The 21,097-nt window shown below is 43.9% G+C and overlaps 1 pseudogene; it reads left to right on the top strand.

Moving 5' to 3' along the window:
* The window catches only part of LOC112071335 (guanylyl cyclase-activating protein 1-like), a 20,246-nt pseudogene extending 12,818 nt beyond the window's left edge, over positions 1 to 7,428 (top strand).
* Positions 7,429 to 21,097: the final 13,669 nt, after the last annotated feature.

Genomic DNA, 21,097 nt, shown 5'->3' with positions numbered 1-21,097 from the left:
CGACAGATCCCCAAGACGACAGAAGCTCGAGACGACAGAACCCCAGAGGACGACTGAGTCCCGGAGGACACAGAGTCGGAGGACGACAGAGTCCCGGAGGACGACCGAGTCCGGAGAACGGGACCGAGTCCCGAGATGACGAACGAGTCCGGGCGACCAGACCCCCCCAGGACGACAGAGTCCGGAGGACGAGACCGGAGGCGACAGAGTCCCGGAGACGACCGAGTCCGAGAGGCGACGAGTCCGAGGACGACAGAACCCAGAGGACGACAGAGTCCCGGAGGACGACACACCCGAGAGACGACCGAGTCCCGGAGGACGACCGTCCCGGAGACGACAGAACCCCAGAGACGACAGAGTCCCGGAGGACGACAGAACCCGGAGGACGACAGCAGTCCCGGAGGACGACCGATCCCGGAGGACGACAGAGCCCGGAGGACGACAGAACCCCGGAGGACGACAGAAACCACCGGAGGACGACGAACCCCGGAGGACGACAGAACCCGGAGACGCAGAGTCCGGAGGACGACAGAACCCCGAGGACGACAGAGTCCCGGAGGACGATAGAACCCCGGCGAGCGAAACCAGGACGACAGAGTCCAGAGGCGATAGAACCCCGGAGACGATAGGTCCAGAGGACGACATGAAGTCTAAATACTTATTCTATATGATATTCTCTGTGACTTCCGCTCTTTGTTCTGTTTTGGTTACTTCAGGCTATCCAGGACATCCACGATGTTATGACCCTCCTACGGAGGAGATTGTGACCTCATCTATGAGAAGGTTGACATAAATAACGAAGGAAGAATGATCAACATTTAGAGAAGTACATTTATGAAATGGTATCTTACCCATAGTACAGATAGGTATTCTAGCGGGGGTGAATTTAAGTTAGCTTTTTAATGTTTAATTGCTATCCTCTAGGAAGCCAATGTGTATCTTGTTCTATATATGTTTGAATTGTTCACACCTCCAGGTGAGTTGACTCTGGAGGAGTTTATCGAAGGAGCCAGGACCACCAAGACATCATGGAGATGTTGGAAAGATGATGGACCTCACCAACGTTCTAAAGATCATTGTCAACGGACAGAAAATGCAGGTCAAATCACCGAATGATGATGACGTCACTTCCTGTGCACTTCCTGTTTGATGGACTCAGATTTACAGAATGCAACGCAGAAAGGTTGTTGAGAAAGAATAGGATTGTCTGGACGAGAAGCAATTATATGGGATGTTAATATATAATATATGAGAAAATGTATAAAGAAACAACAACGAACTTGAGCATCTTGATGAGAAGGTGAATATACATGAATGGGAGGAGCCAAGACCCAAATCTCCATGACCAAGAAGACTGAGTTGATGTAAGAAATGGAACCATGCCATGAGGCCATGTGACCCGTCTTGCCTACTCTATGTTCTCTATTTCTACATCCCGATTGTCTTTTCACCCTTTCCAGAGTCCCATCATGATTTAACCACGGTGGAAACCCTCTAGGCAATGATTACACCCATTAATACTTGAGATCAATGACAGGAAGTGTGAAAGTGCAAGTGTAGAGATTTGGATGCAACCTATATGTTCTCTCTGTGTGTATCACTTGAGTGGAGCAGAGGAGAGACCTTTTCCTCATCTTCCTCCTCTTCCTCTTCTGGTGCTCTCACAGTCACCACAGCTCTCTTAGTCTTCTCCTCATCTCACAGTCACCACAGCTCTCTCTGTCTTCCTCCTCATCTCACACACCACAGCTCTCTCTAGTCTCCTCTTCACAGCACACAGCTCTCTAGTCTTCTCTCCTCTCACAGTCACCACAGCTCTCTCTAGTCCTCCTCATCTCACAGTCACCACCAGCTCTCTCTATCCTCCTCCACAGTCACCACAGCTCTCTCTATCCTCCTCTTGCTCTCACAGTCACCAGCTCTCTCTAGTCTTCTCCTCCTCTCACAGTCACCACAGCTCTCTCTAGTCTCCTCCTCTCTCACAGTCACCACAGCTCCTCTCGTCTTCCTCTTGTCTCACAGTCACCACAGCTCTCTCTAGTCCTCCTCCTGCTTCACAGTCACACAGCTCTCTCTAGTCTCTCCTCTCACAGTCACCACAGCTCTCTCTAGTCTTCCTCTTGCTCTCACAGTCACCACAGCTCTCTCTAGTCTCCTCTCCTCTCAGTCACAAGCTCTCTCTAGTCTTCCTCCTCTTCACAGTCACCACAGCTCTCTCTAGTCTCCCTTCCTCTCCACAGTCACCACAGCTCTCTCTAGTCTTCCTCTGCTCTCACAGTCACCACCGCTCTCTCTAGTCTTCCTCCTCTTCTCACAGTCACCACAGCTCTCTCTAGTCTTCCTCCTCTCACAGTCACCACAGCTCTCTCTAGTCTTCCTCCCCTCACAGTACCACAGCCTCTCTAGTCTCCTCTTGCTCTCACAGTCACAGCTCTCTTCTGTCTTCCTCTTGCTCTCACACGTCACCACAGCTCTTCTATCTTCCTCCTCCTCTCACAGTCACCAAGCTCTCTCTAGTCTCCTCTCCTCTCACAGTCACCACAGTCTCTCAGTCTCCTCTCCTCTCACAGTCACCCACAGTCTCTCTAGTCTTCTCCTCCTCTCAACGTCACCACAGCTCTCTCTAGTCTCCCCTCCTCTCACAGTCACCACAGCTCTCTCAGTCTTCTCCTCCTCTCACAGTCACCACAGCTCTCCTCTATCCTCTCTCTCACAGTCCACCACAGCTCTCTCTAGTCTCCTCCTCTCACAGTCACCACAGCTCTCTCTAGTCCTCCTCCTCTCACAGTCACCACAGCTCTCTTAGTTTCCTCCTCCTCTCAAGTCACCACAGCTCCTCCTAGTCCTCCCTCCTCCTCTCACAGTCACACAGCTCTCTCTAGTTTCTCCTCCTCTCACAGTCACCACAGCTCTCTGTAGTCTTCCTCCTCCTCTCACAGTACCCACAGCTCTCTCTGTCTTCCTCCTCCTCTCAGTCACCACAGCTCTCTCTAGTCTTCCTCCTCCTCCTCTCACAGTCACCACAGCTCTCTCTAGTCCTCCTCCTCTCACAGTCACCACAGCTCTCTCTACGTGTTCCTCCTCCTCTCACAGTCCCACAGCTCTCTCTAGTCCTCCTCCTCCTACAGTCACCACAGCTCTCTCTAGTCCTCTCCTCTCCCACAGTACCACAGCTCTCTCTAGTCCCTCCTCCTCTCACGTCACCCACGCTCTCTCTAGTCTTCCTCCTCCTCTCATAGTCACCACAGCTCTCTTAGTCTTCCTCCTCCTTCCACAGTCACCACAGCTCTCTCTAGTCCTCCTCCTCTCACAGTCACCACAGCTCTCTCTAGTCCTCCTCCTCTCACATCACCACAGCTCTCTCTAGTCTCTCCTCTCCAGTCACCACAGCTCTCTCAGTCTTCCTCCTCCTCTCAAGTCACCACAGCTCTCTCTAGTCCTCCTCCTCCTCCACACAGTCACACAGTCTCTCTAGTGTTCCTCCTCCTCTCACATCCCACACCTCTCTAGTCTTCTCTCACAGTCACCACAGCTCTCTCTAGTCCTCCTCCTCATCTCACAGTCACCACAGCTCTCTCTGGTCCTCCTCCTGCTCCTCCTCACAGTCACCACAGCTCTCTCTAGTCTTCCTCCTCCTCTCACAGTCACCAACAGCTCTCTCTAGTCCTCCTGATCTCACAGTCACCAAGCTCTCTCTAGTCCCTCTCCTGTCCTCCTCACAGTCACCACAGCCTCTCTAGTCTCCTGATTCACAGTCACCACAGCTCTCTCAGTCCTCCTCCTCTCACAGTCACCACAGCTCTTCTCTAGTCCTCCTGATCTCACAGTCACCACAGCTCTCTCTATTCCTCCTCCTCTTCTCACAGTCACCACGCTCTCTCTAGTCCTCCTCTGTAACGTCTAAAACACACTTGTCACCAGTATACATTGTTCTAGAGGCTTTTTAAGAGAGGATGTATAAGTGCTGTTGACAGAAGCAAGCCCTTATACCATAAACAGACGGGTATTGAACTTTAGTGGCGTTTCCTGGCTGGTGACTAGGATTCTATGCATTCCTATTTGTATTCAGGCTAAAATATTTACAGAAACTGAATAGATGTATTGTATATCCTCTTTTATAATAATGGAATGGAATTGTGTTTTTCAAACAATTATGGTACGTTATAAATATTTATAATCATAAGCAAATGTTTGAGAAAAAATAAATTTTTACAAAGTAAAAACATCCAGGTTTCTGAGTCACTAAAGATGTTCCATAGTTTGTTTTAGACTGGATTTTGAAAGTGACGGACATTCTAAATTCACACGTGTCCCGTGGGTGGGACTGATCTCAAACATTAGACTACTTTGGGGTTCTGAAAACCCAACCGTTCTTTTGTATTGTTTTTGTACCATCATCTTGAAATGCAAGAGGAAGGCCATAATGTATTTCCAGGCCAGTGCAATATACATTTTGGCCACGAGATGACAGACAATGTATGTGCAACGTTTATGACTGATCCAATGAGCATTGCATTTCTGTTCAAAACTTTTGTATCGAGATTGCCCAATGTGCCTAATTGGTTTATTTAATAACTTTTCATGTTCATAACGGTGCCTCTCCTCCAAACAATAGGCATGGTATTCTTTCATGTAATAGCTACTGTAAATTGGACAGTGCAGTTAGATTAAACAGAATTAAGCTTTCTGCCTATCAGATATGTCTATGTCCTGGAAATGTTCTTGTACTTACAACCTCATGTTCAAGTAACATTAGCGCACGTAGCTCTACCGTCCCGAATAATTTAAACATGTTTTTTTGGGTGCCTTAACAATTTAATCAATACAACCATTCTAAATAAACGGACAGATTTCTGTGATTAAATAAAGGAAGTGTTCGACAGCTTTGCATGATACTGCTGGCATCCAAACGTCGAGCACTATAAGTTTTATGAGTCTTGAAACGACCTGCTCTCAATAATTTCTACGGCTAACAAAACTTCCAGAATCATACATTTGGTGCTTGCTTATACTGACGATATCCCCTCCACTTGCTACAATCCTTACCTCCTGATACTAGTTGACATTATATTTAACCCTACGGTTGTCTATTCTAACAAGCTTAGATCTGGTTTCATTTTCAGCACGACTGAATAAGCCTCGTAGATGACCACGGAACCATATTGGTGCTTGTTAACTAAGCATTTCACGGTAAGGTCAACACTTGTTGTATTCGGCGCATGTGACAAATAAAGTTTGAGATGCTTTGACTTGATTTGAACTTCCAACAGAAATACAATTCTTCAACAGTAGAGGACCATATGGAACCATATTGGTGCAACTTCCAACAGCAATATCATTTATTCAACGTCTTTAAATATGCTGCTGTGAAGTCCTTTGCTGATACAAAAATGACACACAACGTGGTACTGTTGGATTGTATGTGAGGTGTACTTAGGAGTTTGAGCTGTTCGTTAGAGAAGTTACACTGCAGATGAACAACTAAACTGGGCATTCATTTACACAATGTACTTTTTTTATATATTTGTCCAACACTAGGTTAGGAAGGTAGGCTGTGCGGTACACGAAAATGTTCAGCAAATAAATGTGTTTGATACCATTCCACTTATCCAGCTCCAGCCATACTACATCCGTCCTCCAAATAGTGCCACCAACCACCTGGAAGCGATAGATCCAAATTAATAAACTATTAAAATTTTAAAATATACTACATATATTACGGCAATGTGGCTGATCAGCAGAACGTTTAGCTTAAAATGTTGATAAACTTATGAGGCTAATTTCTTCACATTATCGGTGCAGCAATGTGCACAGAGCAGTATTTGTATTTATTAGGGATCCTCAGCAGCTACACTTCCTGGGTCCAAAACACATTAAGCACTTACATATAAAACAACAGATAAACAGCACATCATAATATCATACACCATACATAGTACACCACTACACTATCTACAATACTAAAGTGTATATACCAGCATACAACAATTACATGTATACGTGGTGTAGAGTCTGAGTGCTGGTGATTGTGTGTGTATGTCTGTTCCTGTCGTGTGTGTCTCTTCACGTCCCGCTGTTCCATAAGTGTTTTTTTATCGTTTTTTAAAGAGGACGACAGAACCCCGGAGGACGACAGAACCCCGGAGGACAACAGAACCCCGGAGGACGACAGAACCCCGGAGGACGATAGAACCCCGGAGGACGACAGAGTCCCAGAGGACGATAGAACCCCGGAGGACGATAGAGTCCCAGAGGACGACATGAAAGTCTAAAAATACTTATTTGTAGTGATATTCTCTGTGACTTCAGCTCTTTGTTCTGTTTTGGTTACTTCAGGCTATCCAGGACATCACCAGATGTTATGACCCTCCTACGGAGGAGATTGTGACCCTCATCTATGAGAAGGTTGACATAAATAACGAAGGTAAGAATGATCAACATTTAGAGAAGTACATTTATTGAAATGGWTGATCTTACCCATAGTACAGATAGGTATTCTAGCGGGGGTGGAATTTAAGTTAGCTTTTTAATGTTTTAATTGCTATCCTCTAGGAAGCCAATGTGTATCTTGTTCTATATATGTTTGAATTGTTCACACCTCCAGGTGAGTTGACTCTGGAGGAGTTTATCGAAGGAGCCAGGGACCACCAAGACATCATGGAGATGTTGGGAAAGATGATGGACCTCACCAACGTTCTAAAGATCATTGTCAACGGACAGAAAATGCAGGTCAAATCACCCGAATGATGATGACGTCACTTCCTGTTGCACTTCCTGTTTGATGGACTCAGAATTTACAGAATGCAACGCAGAAAGGTTGTTGAGAAAGAATAGGATTGTCTGGGACGGAAAGKAATTATAGTGGAATGTTTAATATATAATATATGGAGAAAATGTATAAAAGAACAAACAACGAACTTGAGCATCTTGATGAGAAGGTGAATATACATGAATGGGAGGGAGCCAAGACCCAAATCTCCATCGACCAAGAAGACTGAGTTGATGTAAGGATAATGGAACCATGCCATGAGGCCATGTGACCCGTCTTGCCTACTCTATGTTCTCTATTTCTACATCCCGATTGTCTTTTCACCCTTTTCCAGAAGTCCCATCATACATTTAACCACGGTGGAAACCCTCTAGGCAATGATTACACCAATTAAATACTTTGAGATCAATGACAGGAAGTGTGAAAGTGCAAGTGTAGAGATTTGGGATGCAACCTATATGTTCTCTCTGTGTGTATCACTTGAGTGGAGCAGAGGAGAGACCTTTTCCTCATCTTCCTCCTCTCTCCTCCTTCTGGTGCTTCACAGTCACCACAGCTCTCTCTAGTCTTCCTCCTCATCTCACAGTCACCACAGCTCTCTCTAGTGCTTCCTCCTCACTCACAGTCACCACAGCTCTCTCTAGTCCTCCTCATCTCACAGTCACCACAGCCTCTAGTTCCTCCTCCTTCACAGTCACCACAGCTCTCTCTAGTCTCCTCCATCTCACGAGTCACACAGCTCTCTCTCATCCTCCTCCTCACAGTCACCACAGCTCTCTCTCATCTCCTCTTGCTCTCACAGTCACCACAGCTCTCTCTAGTCTTCCTCCTCCTCTCACAGTCACCACAGCTCTCTCTAGTCTCCTCTGCTCTCACAGTCACCACAGCTCTCTCTAGTCTTCTCTGCTCTCACAGTCACCACAGCTCTCTCTAGTCCTCCTCCTGCTCTCACAGTCACCACAGCTCTCTCTAGTCTTCCTCCTCCTCTCACAGTCACACAGCTCTCTCTAGTCTTCCTCTTGCTCTCACAGTCACCACAGCTTCTTAGTCTCTCCTCTCTCATCACACAGCTCTCTCTAGTCTTCCTCCTCCTCTCACAGTCACCACAGCTCTCTTTCCTTCTCCCGTCCTCTAGTTTCCTCCTCTCTCACAGTCACCACAGCCTCTCTAGTCTTCTCTCTCTCACAGTCACCACAGCTTCTCTAGTCTTCTCCTCCTCTCACAGTCACCACAGCTCTCTCTAGTCTCTCCTCCTCTCACAGTCACACAGCTCTCTCTAGTCTTCTCCTCCTCTCACAGTCACCACAGCTCTCTCTTGTCTTCTCTTCTCTCACAGTCACCACAGCTCTCTCTAGTCTTCCTCCTCTCTCTCACAGTCACCACAGTCTCTCTAGTCTTCCTCCTCCTCTCACAGTCACCACAGCTCTCTTCAGTCTTCCTCTCCTCTCACAGTCACCACAGCTCTCTCTAAGCCTCCTCCTCCTCTCACAGTCACCACCAGCTCTCTCTAGTCTTCTCCTCCTCTCACAGTCACCACAGCTCCTCTAGTCTCTCTCCTCTCACAGTCACCACAGCTCTCTCTAGTCTCCTCCTCTCACAGTCTCACACAGCTCTCTCTAGTCCTCCCTCCTCTCACAGTCACCACAGCTCTTCTAGTCCTCCTCCTCTCACAGTCACCACAGCTCTCTCTAGTCCTCCTCCTCTCACAGTCACCACAGCTCTCTCTAGTCTTCCTCTCCTCTCACAGTCACCACAGCTCTCTCTAGTCTCCTCCTCTCACCAGTCACACAGCTCTCTCTAGTTTCCTCCTCCTCTCACAGTCACCCACTCTCTCTAGTCTTCCTCCTCCTCTCACAGTCACCACAGCTCTCTCTATCTTCCTCCTCCTCTCACAGTCACCACAGCTCTCTCTAGTCTTCCTCCTCCCCTCTCACAGTCCACAGCTCTCTCTAGTCCTCTCCTCTCACAGTCACACAGCTCTCTCTAGTCTTCCTCCTCCTCTCACAGCACCACAGCTCTTCTCTAGTCCTCCTCCTCTCACAGTCACCACAGCTCTCTGTCCTCCTCCTCTCACAGTCACCACAGCATCTCTCTAGTCTCCTCCTCTCCATCAACCACAGCTCTCTCTAGCTTCTCCTCCTCTCAAGTCACCACAGCTCTCTCTAGTCTCCTCTCCTCTCACAGTCACCACACTCTCTCTAGTCCCTCCTCTCAGTCCACCCCAGCTCTCTTAGTCTCCCCTCCTCCACAGTCACCACAGCTTCTCTAGTCCTCCTCCTCTCACAGTCACCACAGCTCTCTCTAGTCTTCCTTCTCACATCACCACAGCTCTCTCTAGTCCTCCTCCTCTCTCACAGTCACACAGCTCTCTCTAGTCTCCTCCTCCTCACAGTCACCACAGCTCTCTCTAGTCTTCCTGCCTCCTCTCACAGTCCACCACAGCTCTCTTAGGTTCCTCCTCCTCTCACAGTCACCACAGCTCTCTCTAGTCTTCCTCCTCCTCTCACAGTCACCACAGCTCTCTCTAGTCTTCCTCTTCCTCTCACAGTCACCACAGCTCTCTCTAGTCTTCCTCCTCCTCTCACAGTCACCACAGCTCTCTCTAGTCTTCCTCCTCCTCTCACAGTCACCACAGCTCTCTCTGGTCTTCCTCCTCCTCTCACAGTCACCACAGCTCTCTCTAGTCTTCCTCCTCCTCTCACAGTCACCACAGCTCTCTCTAGTCTTCCTCTGTAACGGTCTTAAAACACACTTTGTCACCAAGTGATACATTGTTCTTAGAGGTCTTTTAAGAGAGGATGTATAAGTGCTGTTGACAGAAGCAAGCCCTTATACCATAAACAGACGGGTATTGAACTTTAGTGGCGTTCTCTGGCTGGTGACTAGGATTCTATGCATTCCTATTTGTATTCAGGCTAAAATATTTCAAGAAACTGAATAGATGTATTGTATATCCTCTTATTCTAAATAAATGGAATGGAATTGTTGTTTTTCAAAACAATTATGGTACGTTATAGATATTTATAATCATAAGCAAATGTTTGAGAAAAAATAAATTTTTACAAAGTAAAAACATCCAGGTTTCTGAGTCACTAAAGATGTTCCATAGTTTGTTTTAGACTGGATGTTGAAAGTGACCGGACATTCTAAATTCACACGTGTCCCGTGGMTTGGGACTGATCTCYWCATTAGACTACTTTTGGGGTTCTGAAAACCCAACCGTTCTTTTGTATTGTTTTTGTACCATCYTCTTTGAAATGCAAGAGAAAGGCCATAATGTATTATTCCAGCCCAGGTGCAATATACATTTTGGCCACGYGATGACAGCAATGTATGTGCAAKGTTTTAGACTGATCCAATGAGCCATTGCATTTCTGTTCAAAATTTTGTATCGAGATTGCCCAAATGTGCCTAATTGGTTTATTAATAACTTTTCATGTTCATAACGGTGCACTCTCCTCAAACAATAGCATGGTATTCTTTCACTGTAATAGCTACTGTAAATTGGACAGTGCAGTTAGATTAACAAGAATTTAAGCTTTCTGCCCATATCAGATATGTCTATGTCCTGGGAAATGTTCTTGTTACTTACAACCTCATGTTAATAACATTAGCGCACGTTAGCTCTACCGTCCCGAATAAATTTTAAACATGTTTTTTTGGGGTTGCCTTAACAATTTAATCAATACAACCATTCTAAATAAACGTACAGATTTCCTGTTGATTAAATAAAGGAAGTGGTTCGACAGCTTTATCATGATACTGCTGGCATCCAAACGTCGAGCCATATAAAGTTTTATAGCGTCTTGAAACGACCTGTCTTCAATAATTTCTACGGCTAACAAAACTTCCAGAATCATACATTTGGATGCTTGCTTATACTGAACGATATCCCCTCCACTTGCTACAATCCTTACCTCCTGAGTACTTAGTTGACATTATATTTAACCCTACGGTTGTCTATTTCTAACAAGCTTAGATCCTGGTGTTTCATTTATCAGCACGACTGAATAAGGCCTCGTAGATGACCTACGGAACCATATTGGTGCTTGTAACTAAGCATTTCACGGTAAGGTCAACACTTGTTGTATTCGGCGCATGTGACAAATAAAGTTTGATATGCTTTTGATTTGATTTGAACTTCCAACAGAAATACAATTTCTTCAACAGTAGAGGACCTATGGAACCATATTGGTGCCAACTTCCAACAGCAATARCATTTATTCAACAGTTTTAAATATGCTGCTGTGAAGTCCTTTTGCTTTACTACAAAATGACACACAACTGTGGTACTGTTGGARTGTAATGTAGGGTGTTACTTAGGAGTTTGAGCTGTTCAGGTTAGAGAAGTTACACTGCAGATGAACAACTAACTGGCATTCATTTACAGAATGTACTTTTTTTTTTTTAAATATTTGTCCCAACACTAGGGTTAGGGAAGGGGTAGGGCTGTGGCGGTCACGAAAATGTGTCAGGCAAATAAATGTGTTTGATACCATTCCACTTATTCCAGCTCCAGCCATTACTACCAATCCGTCCTCCCCAAATAAGGTGCCACCAACCACCTGTGGAAGCGATAGATCCCAAATTAATACAACTATTAAAAWTTTTAAAATATATACATATTTACGCAATGTGGCTGATCAGCAGAACGTTTAGCTTAAAATGTTGATAAACTATGAGGCTATTTCTTCACATTATCGGTGCAGCAATGTGCACAGAGCAGTATTTGTATTTATTAGGGATCCTCAGCAGCTACACTTCCTGGGGTCCAAAACACATTAAGGCACTTACATATAAAACAACAGATATAACAGCACATCATATATCATCACTACATAGTACACCACTACATATCTACAATACTAAATGTATAATACCACCATACAACAATATTACAATGTATACGTGTGTAGAGTCTGAGTGCTGGTGATTGTGTGTGTATGTCTGTTCCTGTGTGTGTGTCTCTTCACAGTCCCCGCTGTTCCATAAGGTGTATTTTTATCTGTTTTTTAAATCTAAATTGTACTGGTTGCATCAGTTACTTGATGTGGAATAGAGTTCCATGTAGTCATGGCTCTATGTAGTACTGTGAGCCTCCCATAGTCTGTTCTGGACTTGGGGGATTGTGACCTCTGGTGGCATGTCTTGTGGGGTACGCATGGGTGTCCGATCTGTTTGCCAGTAGTTTAGACAGACAGCTCGGTGCATTCAACATGTCAACACTTCTTACAAAAACAAGTAGTGATGAAGTGTGATGATATTAATTAACAAAAATGTCGATCTGAATGTGCAAATAGTCAGGAATGATTCACAAGGAAGGTGGATCCTTTTGAATATGAAAGTGGACGAAAAAGAGATTTCCCTCATTAATCTATATGGTCCAAATCAGGATGATCCACACTTCTTCGAAAACATTTATACCAATTTATTGAACTTACAGGCAACAAATGATCTAATCATTACGGTAGGAGACRATAACACAGTGTTAAGTACCTCAATGGACTGTAAAGGTAATCACTCTACAAACTATCATCGCCGTGCCCTTTAAGGAAATCACAAATATTATGGACACATTAGAAATAGTGGATATTTGGAGACTAAAAATCCCCGACCTAGTGAGATATACATGGAGGTGACTTGTATAGTCATCTTGACTACTTTCTAGTCTCTTTCTCTCTTGCATCAAAGGTTAAAAAAGTTTTCATAGGAGACAGAATGGTATCGGATCATCATCTAAATGGCATTCACATAACTCTTATAAATTTTCCACGTGGACAGGGATTTTGGAAATTTAATCAAAGTTTACTGGAGGACAACTTATTTTTAACTAAAACGAAATTATTTTTAATGGTTTTTTMCCAGTATAATAATAGGTGAAGCAAATCCCCTTATTGTTTGGGATACCTTTAAATGTACCTTCAGGGGTCATTCAATTCAATATTCATCAATAATAAAAAAGCAGTTTCTGGCTAAAGAAACAAGACTAACAAGGGAAATCCATTAACTAATACTACAGGTAGATGGCAATAAAAACGATACTACAGAGATACAAAATAAGTTAGAGGGAAAACAAAAAGAACTTGAGGAACTTATTCCAGAACGATCTAATGTAATCTATTACAAAAATTAAGCAAACTGGATGGAATATGGAGAAAAATGCTAATCTCCAATTCAGAAACGCTGCCAAAAATAATTTACAGAAACTCGTTACTGAAGACGGAGTCATCTATGATTCTCCGAAGGATGTTTTAAAAGAGGAAGCTAATTATTTTAGGCAAATGTTCTCTTTTCCATCTCATCCTTTCCCACTGTATAAAGATTATTGTAAGGAATTATTTCCAAATAATATAAAAKATTTAAAATTAACAAATGCACAGAAAGACCAATGCGAAGGCCAAATTACAGAGGAAMAACTTTTTGAGGCTATTAAATCCTTTCAGTCTGGAAAAACCCCAGGGCTTGATGGCATAGAGGTATAACAAGTCTTTTTTGATATACTAAAAGCTCTATTGTTAGATTGTTCTAACTACTCCTATAGAAATGGTAGTCTGTCAGGTKCTRAGCAGGAAGGTCTGATTTCTCTATTATTAAAACAAGACCCAGATGGCAAATATAAAGACCCAGTCTATCTAAAAAACTGGAGGCCTCTTACACTTCAATGTTGTGATGCAAAAATACTAGCAAAATGCAAAGCACTCAGAAGTTTACTCACTTACTGATGGCGCTGCCTACTCCTGATGATTCGTTTTTCAAATCATACGAGCAAAAAATATTTCGCTTTATTTGGGACGCAAAACCAGACAAAATCTACATAATGAATATGAATTGTGTGGGTTGAGATTATTAATTATAAAAGCACTAAACCTCTCTCTCTGAAAGCTTCACTCATTCAACAGTTTTATTTGAACCCTAAATGGTTCTCAAGTAGATTAATAAGAAAAGCTCATCCGTTGTTTAAAAATGGCCTTTTTGCCTTTGTGCAGATTGCCATGACACATTTTCGATTAATTGAAAATTAATACTTTTTTCAAAGTATCTCTCTTCTTCAAACAAGCATTGCAGAGCTGAATACAATTTCAATTTCATCCCCCTGAAAAGATAGAACAAATATTACAACAAATATTATGGCTGAACTCAAATGTTCTGGCTGATAAAATACCTGTATTTATGGGAAAGATGTTTGAAAAGGGTATTTTGTTCTTAAATTATATTGTAAATTGAAATGGAGTTATGTCCTTCATGGAGTTATCAGAATTGTACGGAAAGGTCTGCTCAATCCAAGATTACAACCAATTGATTACAGCATTACCCCAAAAATGGAGGAGGCAGGTGGCAGCGGGAGGAGGAAGGGAACTGGTCTGTCTGCCCAATATAAAGGATCAAAACTGGCGGAGGAATAAAAATAGCATAAATAGGAAAGTATACCAGTTTCATTTGAGGACCAGGATGTTGACAATTGTGCCATACAGATTGCAAAATAGTTGGGAAGAGATTTTTGATGTACCGATTTCATGGTACAGGGTGTATGAGTTGATATATAAAACAACGCAAGATTCAAGACTTCGTGCTTTTCAGCTAAAATAATTAAATAGAATTCTTGCCACCAACAAAATGTTGAATATTTGGGGCATAAAATCATTGAAACTCTGCAGATTTTGTTGTGAGGATACAGAATCAATAGACCATTTATTTTGGTATTGCCCTCAGGTAGCCTGTTTCTGGTCTCAGGTTCAGGAATGGCTGAAAATGCATAGCATTGATCTAAAACTTACCCTAGAAATAGTACTGTTAGGAGATCTGGAGAGACCGGGTCAGTCAATTACTAATATACTAATACTCTTAGTAAAAGTATTTGTCTTCAACTCTCAATCTGTGGATTCTATTCGATTAGATAGATTGAAATTGTACYTTAAACATCACAGCARAGTTGAAAGATATGTGTTGCGTAGAAACCCGAAGTGGGTGGCCAGCAMAGATAGATGGGATGGGCTGAGGGAAGCTGAGGGTTGGMATGTGGAATTGGAGACAAGTGGGAGTGGAGTTACTGTGTGAGAGATTTTTTATTTTTTCTTCCTGTGCTTTTAGACTGTGGGAGGAGTCTTGAATGGTTGAGGGACAGCTATTGGGGAACTGTGGAGAGATCTTGGAGGGTTCGAGTTCACGTTTTTTGGCCTGGTGGTAGATCGGTCAACATGCCCTTGAGCAGGGCATTGACCCTGCATGCTTCTGTGTGTCGCTCTGAATGGGAATCTGTTGGATGACTGGTATGATGTAGTTGTTGAGCGGCTTCACTGCAACTATATTGTATGTTTCGAATATTCAATAAAAAAAWATATAATAATAAATAAAAAAAAGTAGTGATGAAGTCAATCTCTCCTCCACTTTGAACCAGGAGAGATTGACATGTTAGCTCTCTGTGTACATCCAAGGGCCAGACGTGCTGCCCTGAGACAAATGCAATTTTCCTAAGTCCCTCTTTGTGGCACCTGACCACACGACTGAACAGTAGTCCAGGTGTGACAAAACTAGAGGCTGTAGGACCTGCCTTGTTGATAGTGCTGTTAAGAAGGTAGAGCAGCGCTTTATTATGGACAGACTTCTCCCCATCTTAGCTACTGCTGTATCAATATGTTTGACCATGACAGTTTACAATCAGTTTACAAGCAGTTTAGTCACCTCAACTTGCTTAATTTCCACATTATTCATTACATGATTTAGTTGCTTCTACACCTGCATTACTAGCTGTTTGGGGTTTTAGGCTGGGTGTCTGTACAGCACTTCGAGATATTAGCTGATGTACGAAGGGCTATATAAAATAAAATTGATTGAAAATTGATTGGTTTAGGGTGAATGTTTTGTTCCAAATACAATGCTTTTAGTTTTAGAAATATTTAGGGGTAACTTATTCCTTGCCTCCCGTTCTGAAACTAACTGCAGCTCTTTGTTAAGTGTTGCAGTCATTTCAGTCGCTGTAGTAGCTGACGTGTATAGTGTTGAGTCATCCGCATACAGACACACTGGCTTTACTCAAAGCTGCCTTGTTCGGCGGCAGAATGACAGATTTTTACATTGTCTGCTCGGGGATTTGATCTTGCAACCTTTCGGTTACTAGTCCAATACTCTAACCACTAGGCTACCCTGCCGCCTCTACGCTCTAACCACTAGGCTACCCTGCCGCCCCAAATTTTTATTTTTTTATTCTCATTTGCAACTGCGACCTGGCCAAGATAAAGCAAAGCAGTTCGACACATACAACAACACAGAGTTACACATGGAATAAACAAAACATACAGTCAATAATACAGCAGAAAAATAAGTCTATATACAATGTGAGCAAATGAGGTGAGATAAGGGAGATAAAGGCAAAAAAAGGCCATGGTGGCGAAGTAAATACAATATAGCAAGTAAAACACTGGAATGGTAGATTTGCAGTGGAAGAATGTGCAAAGTAGAGAGAGAAATAATGGGGTGCAAAGGAGCAAAATAAATAAATACAGTAGGGGAAGAGGGTAGTTGTTTGGGCTAAATTATAGATGGGCTATGTACAGGTGCAGTAATCTGTGAGCTGCTCTGACAGCTGGTGCTTAAAGCTAGTGAGGGAGATAAGTGTTTCCAGTTTCAGAGATTTTTGTAGTTCGTTCCAGTCATTGGCAGCAGAGAACTGGAAGGAGAGGCGGCCAAAGGAGGAATTGGCTTTGGGGGTGACCAGAGAGATATACCTGCTGGAGCGCGTGCTACAGGTGGGTGCTGCTATGGTGACCAGCGAGCAGAGATAAGGGGGGGACTTTACCTAGCAGGGTCTTGTAGATGACCTGGAGCCAGTGGGTCTGGCGACGAGTATGAAGTGATAGACTGCATCCAATTGATTGAGTAGGGTATTACATACACTACATGGCCAAAAGTATTAGTGGATTCTGCTATTTAGTGGATTCCCCTTCGAATTAGTGGATTCTGCTATTTCAGCCACACCCGTTGCTGACAGGTGTATAAGATTGAACACACAGTCATGCAATCTCCATAGACAAACATTGGCATTAGAATGGCCCGTACTGAAGAGCTCAGTGACTTTTAATGTGGCACCGTCATAGGATGCCACCTTTCCAACAAGTCAGTTCATCAAATGTCTGCCCTACTAGAGCTGCCCCAGTCAACTGTAAGTGCTGTTATTGTGAAGTGGAAACATCTAGGAGCAACAACGGCTCAGCCACGAAGTGGTAGGCCACACAAGCTCACAGAACGGGACCGCCGAGTGATGAAGCGTGTAGTGTGTAAAAACAATTGTCTGTCCTCGGTTGCAGCACTGCCGAGTTCCAAACTGCCTCTGGAAGCAACGTCAGCACAAGAACTGTTCGTCGAGAGCTTCATGAAATGGGTTTCCATGGACGAGCAGATGCACACAAGCCTAAGATCTGCTAAATGTCGGCTGGATTGGTGTAAAGCTTGCCGTCATTGGCAGTCTGATGAACGAATATGGTTTGGCGGATGCCAGGAGAACGCTACCTGCTCGAATGTATAGTGCCAACTGTAAAGTTTGGTGGAGTGGAATAATGGTCTGGAGCTGTTTTTCATGGTTCGCGCTAGGCCCCTTAGTTCCAGTGAAGGGAAATCTTAATGCTACAGCATACAATGACATTCTAGACAATTCTGTGCTTCTTATTTTGTAGCAACCATTTGGGGAAAGCTCTTTCCTGTTTCAGCATGTTTCAGCGTGAATACCTTTGGGTTGAATTGGAATGCTGACTGCGAGCCAGGCCTAATCGCCAAACGTCAGTGTCCGACCTCACTAATGCTCTTGCAGCGAATGGAAGCAAGTCCCCGCAGAAATATTCAGTCCCCGCAGAAATATTCAGTCACTACAGCTCTCTCTAGTCCTCCTCTAGTGGAAAGCCTTCCCAGAAGAGTGGAGGCTGTTACAGCAGCAAAGGGGGGGACCAACTCCATATTATTCCCCATGATTTTGGAATGAGATGTTGTACAAGCAGGTGTCCACATACTTTTGTAGTGTAAGTATAGGGGCATGGTGACTAGTGTACTTCCTGTTCCTTGGTCATGTACTACTCTACCACTCTTCACTTGTCTAATTTTAGGATTTTGTGCTGAGACAGCTAACCTGACAAGGACTGAGTACATCTGTATGCTAGTACCCCGAGAATCCAAACAAAGGTGGCGTTGGTATGAAATATGCTGCAATACTGGTATCACATTCTGATCAAACCTGATCAAACTGTAATTTTGAAGGTTGTACGGTACACTTGACTATATGTTCAAATGAAACATTTCCCCCCTACTTAAACCCTTTAAATAGGTTTTCATAAACTATGTAAACAAAAAGAAAGTAATCTATATCTGTTGGATGACAGAGTAAAGTCATAACTGCCAGAGCATATGGGCTGATTTGAGACGTCACATGGTTTTAACCACAGCCTCAACGAAGAAAAACAAAGGTGATATTATGCACACATAACTTGAGATAACCGGTGCTGCAACGGGCAAAAAGATTTCTTCATCCACAGTCAGCGTGTTGCACTGTCCATGGACCACTGCCAAACAAAAGAAAGTAGGGCTGTCCCTGACAAAAACAAAACAAATATTGGTCGACCAAGAGTAATCTTTTCCTGGTCAAAATTGGTCTACATTTTTTAAACGTATACTTTTCCATATATAGACACACTATGTTTGATGTAGGGTTACTGAGCTTGTCTGATGCTTTAAGCACGGCCATTAAAAATGAAGGCTCACAAATTACTAAAGCGGGAGCCAGAGATCAATATAGCCTAACCAGAAGAAGAAACAAAAACCTGTTCTGGACCAGCCTTCTCCCACTGCTGCTGCCTTAGCAGATTCTGACGTTATGGTGCCTACCAGTAGAAGTTAATGTACCATTTCTACTGATCTGTATGCCAGTTATGATTTTCATGTGCACATTTTTGTGGAACAGCTGTAATTTAATTTATAATAAAGTCTTCATACCTCAAAATGATGTCTAAATTAAAATGATACAAATCTAAAAGTAACTTCTATTGCCATTGCCAATATGTAAATATAGCCTACATAAAGCCAACAAGTAAAAACATTGCAACCCACGCAGGTAGAAATATCCTGATAAAGATGTATATCCCATAAATCACATTGGCTACGCACGGCCTGTCTGCAAGGAACCTGAAACATTGTATCAACTATTAACTTGATCCAGCCTGCTTGTGCTATCAAACTTGTAACATTGTATAAAATATTCTGTCCCCTCATCGTTTCCCACTCCAGTTAGCTCGCAACAGACAGACACAGCTGTAGCTGCACAAGGGATAAGAAGTAAACCAACATGTACAAATGACCTCGACTAACCTGTTCCCTGGCACACTGACTCGGTACCGCCTTTGAGGAACCTAACTGTACTTCTATGAGTAATCGGGTGCAATGAATAAATTAACAACTTGTAAATGGAATGAAATAAACCATGTTTTCTCACAAATGTAGCCTAGGTTGTGCGCTCTGCAAACAACGTGCTCACATCTACAATGACAACGGTAAGACTGTAATAATAATACATTGAATGCATTAACAGAATAAGTAACCAAACAAACATTGTTGATTAGAAATTATGGTAAATGTACTACTGGTGATACTGGTGTGCCACCCCTGTGGCCTCTACAATGGATTAGTCCACCCAGACAGGCCTCCACAATGGATTAGTCCACCCAGGTGTAACAGTATTGCTTCCGTCCCTCTCCTCGCCCCTACCTGGGCTCGAACCAGGGACCCTTTGCACACATCGACAACTGACACCCACGAAGCATCGTTACCCATCGCGCCATAAAAACAACTACTTCAGGTCTCAGAGCGAGTGACGCGGCTTTTGTGGCGCGATGGGTAACGATGCTTCGTGGGTGACTGTTGTCGATGTGTGCAGAGGGTCCCTGGTTCGAGCCCGGGTAGGGGCGAGGGGACGGACGAAAGTTATACTGTTACACAGACAGGCCTCCACAATGGATTAGTCCACTCAGACAGACCTCCACAATGGATTAGTCCACTGAGACAGTTGATTATTTTTTTTCATTAGTATTATGATTTAATTTCTGCTATGGTACCATTTACTGCCCCCAATCACCTTCCTATGTTTAATTATCTATCTGCGTTGCTTAGTGAATTTACCCCTAACTTTATGTACATCTTACTCAATGACATTTACATTTTTTGTAATTTTAGAAAACACTCTTATCCAGAGCGCTTATGCATTCCACTTAAGATAGCTACAGTAGGTGGACAACCACATACTCACACGGCATCAGTAATTACATTTTTCCTTAATAATGTGTATCAGCAAGGTCTGAGTATTAAGTCAAGTTTACAGTGTTAAGTTCAACAAGGTGAGGTCGGGTTGGGGGGGGGGTCACTGTGGGGATTATTTAAGATTCGCCTTGAAGAGGTCAGGTATTTCAGATGTTTTCAACAGATCAGGCAAGGCTTCTGCGTCCTAGCTTCAGCGGGGAAGCTTGGTTCCACCATGGGAGTGCCAGGACAGAGAGAGCTTGACTGGACTGAGCGAGAGCAGCCCCCCCCCCCCCCCCGTCCGTAGGGTGGAAGGTTGACACACACGGCGGGCTGCATGTTGCATGGGGTTTGATGGCAAAGCCAACGGGGAGCCCCTAGGCCCAACAGCGGAGTTGGCCAAAGTAGTCCAACGGGAGATGACAAGCGCCACTTTGTGTGAGGTGGGTCGTACTCTACGGATGTTGTAGAGCATTGACTGCAGGGTGAGTCACTGCTTTGATGTTTATAGAGGACAACAGGGTGTTGGAACAATGGTCATGCGGATGTTCTTTGCTTCGGGAGGGGGACACCATGGAGTTGTAAACCGTGATGGAGAGGTCTTGGAGCGGCAGCTCCCCCGGGAGGAAAGAGCCTCTCTATTTGTCGAGGTTTGAGCTTGAGGTGGTTGGGCCGACATCCCAATCTGAGGATACTTGCCAGGGCACGACAGAGATGAGTGTCGCACCTGGGTGTCAGAAGGGGGAAGGAGAAAAGTTACAGTGCATTCAGAAAGTTTCAGACACTTTCACTTTCTTCCATTTATTTTACTTTACAAGCCTCCTCGTCTGCCACCAACATACTTCACCGTAGGGATGCTGCCAGGTTTCCTCAGAGACGTGACCTTGGCATTCAGGCCAAAGAGTTGATTTTCATCAGACGGGAATCTTGTTTTTATGGTCTGAGAGTCCTTTAGGTGCTTTTTGGAATTTTCCAAGCGGGCTGTCAGGTGCCTTTTACTGAGGGAGTGGCTTCCGTCTGGCCACTCTAGCCGTTGAAGGCTGATTGGTGGACGTGCTT

This window comes from Salvelinus sp. IW2-2015, unplaced genomic scaffold, assembly GCF_002910315.2.
Source record: "Salvelinus sp. IW2-2015 unplaced genomic scaffold, ASM291031v2 Un_scaffold1587, whole genome shotgun sequence".
NCBI lineage: Eukaryota > Metazoa > Chordata > Actinopteri > Salmoniformes > Salmonidae > Salvelinus > Salvelinus sp. IW2-2015.
Note: the sequence above shows the minus strand (reverse complement) of the source record. Positions and strands in the feature narration are given on the sequence as shown.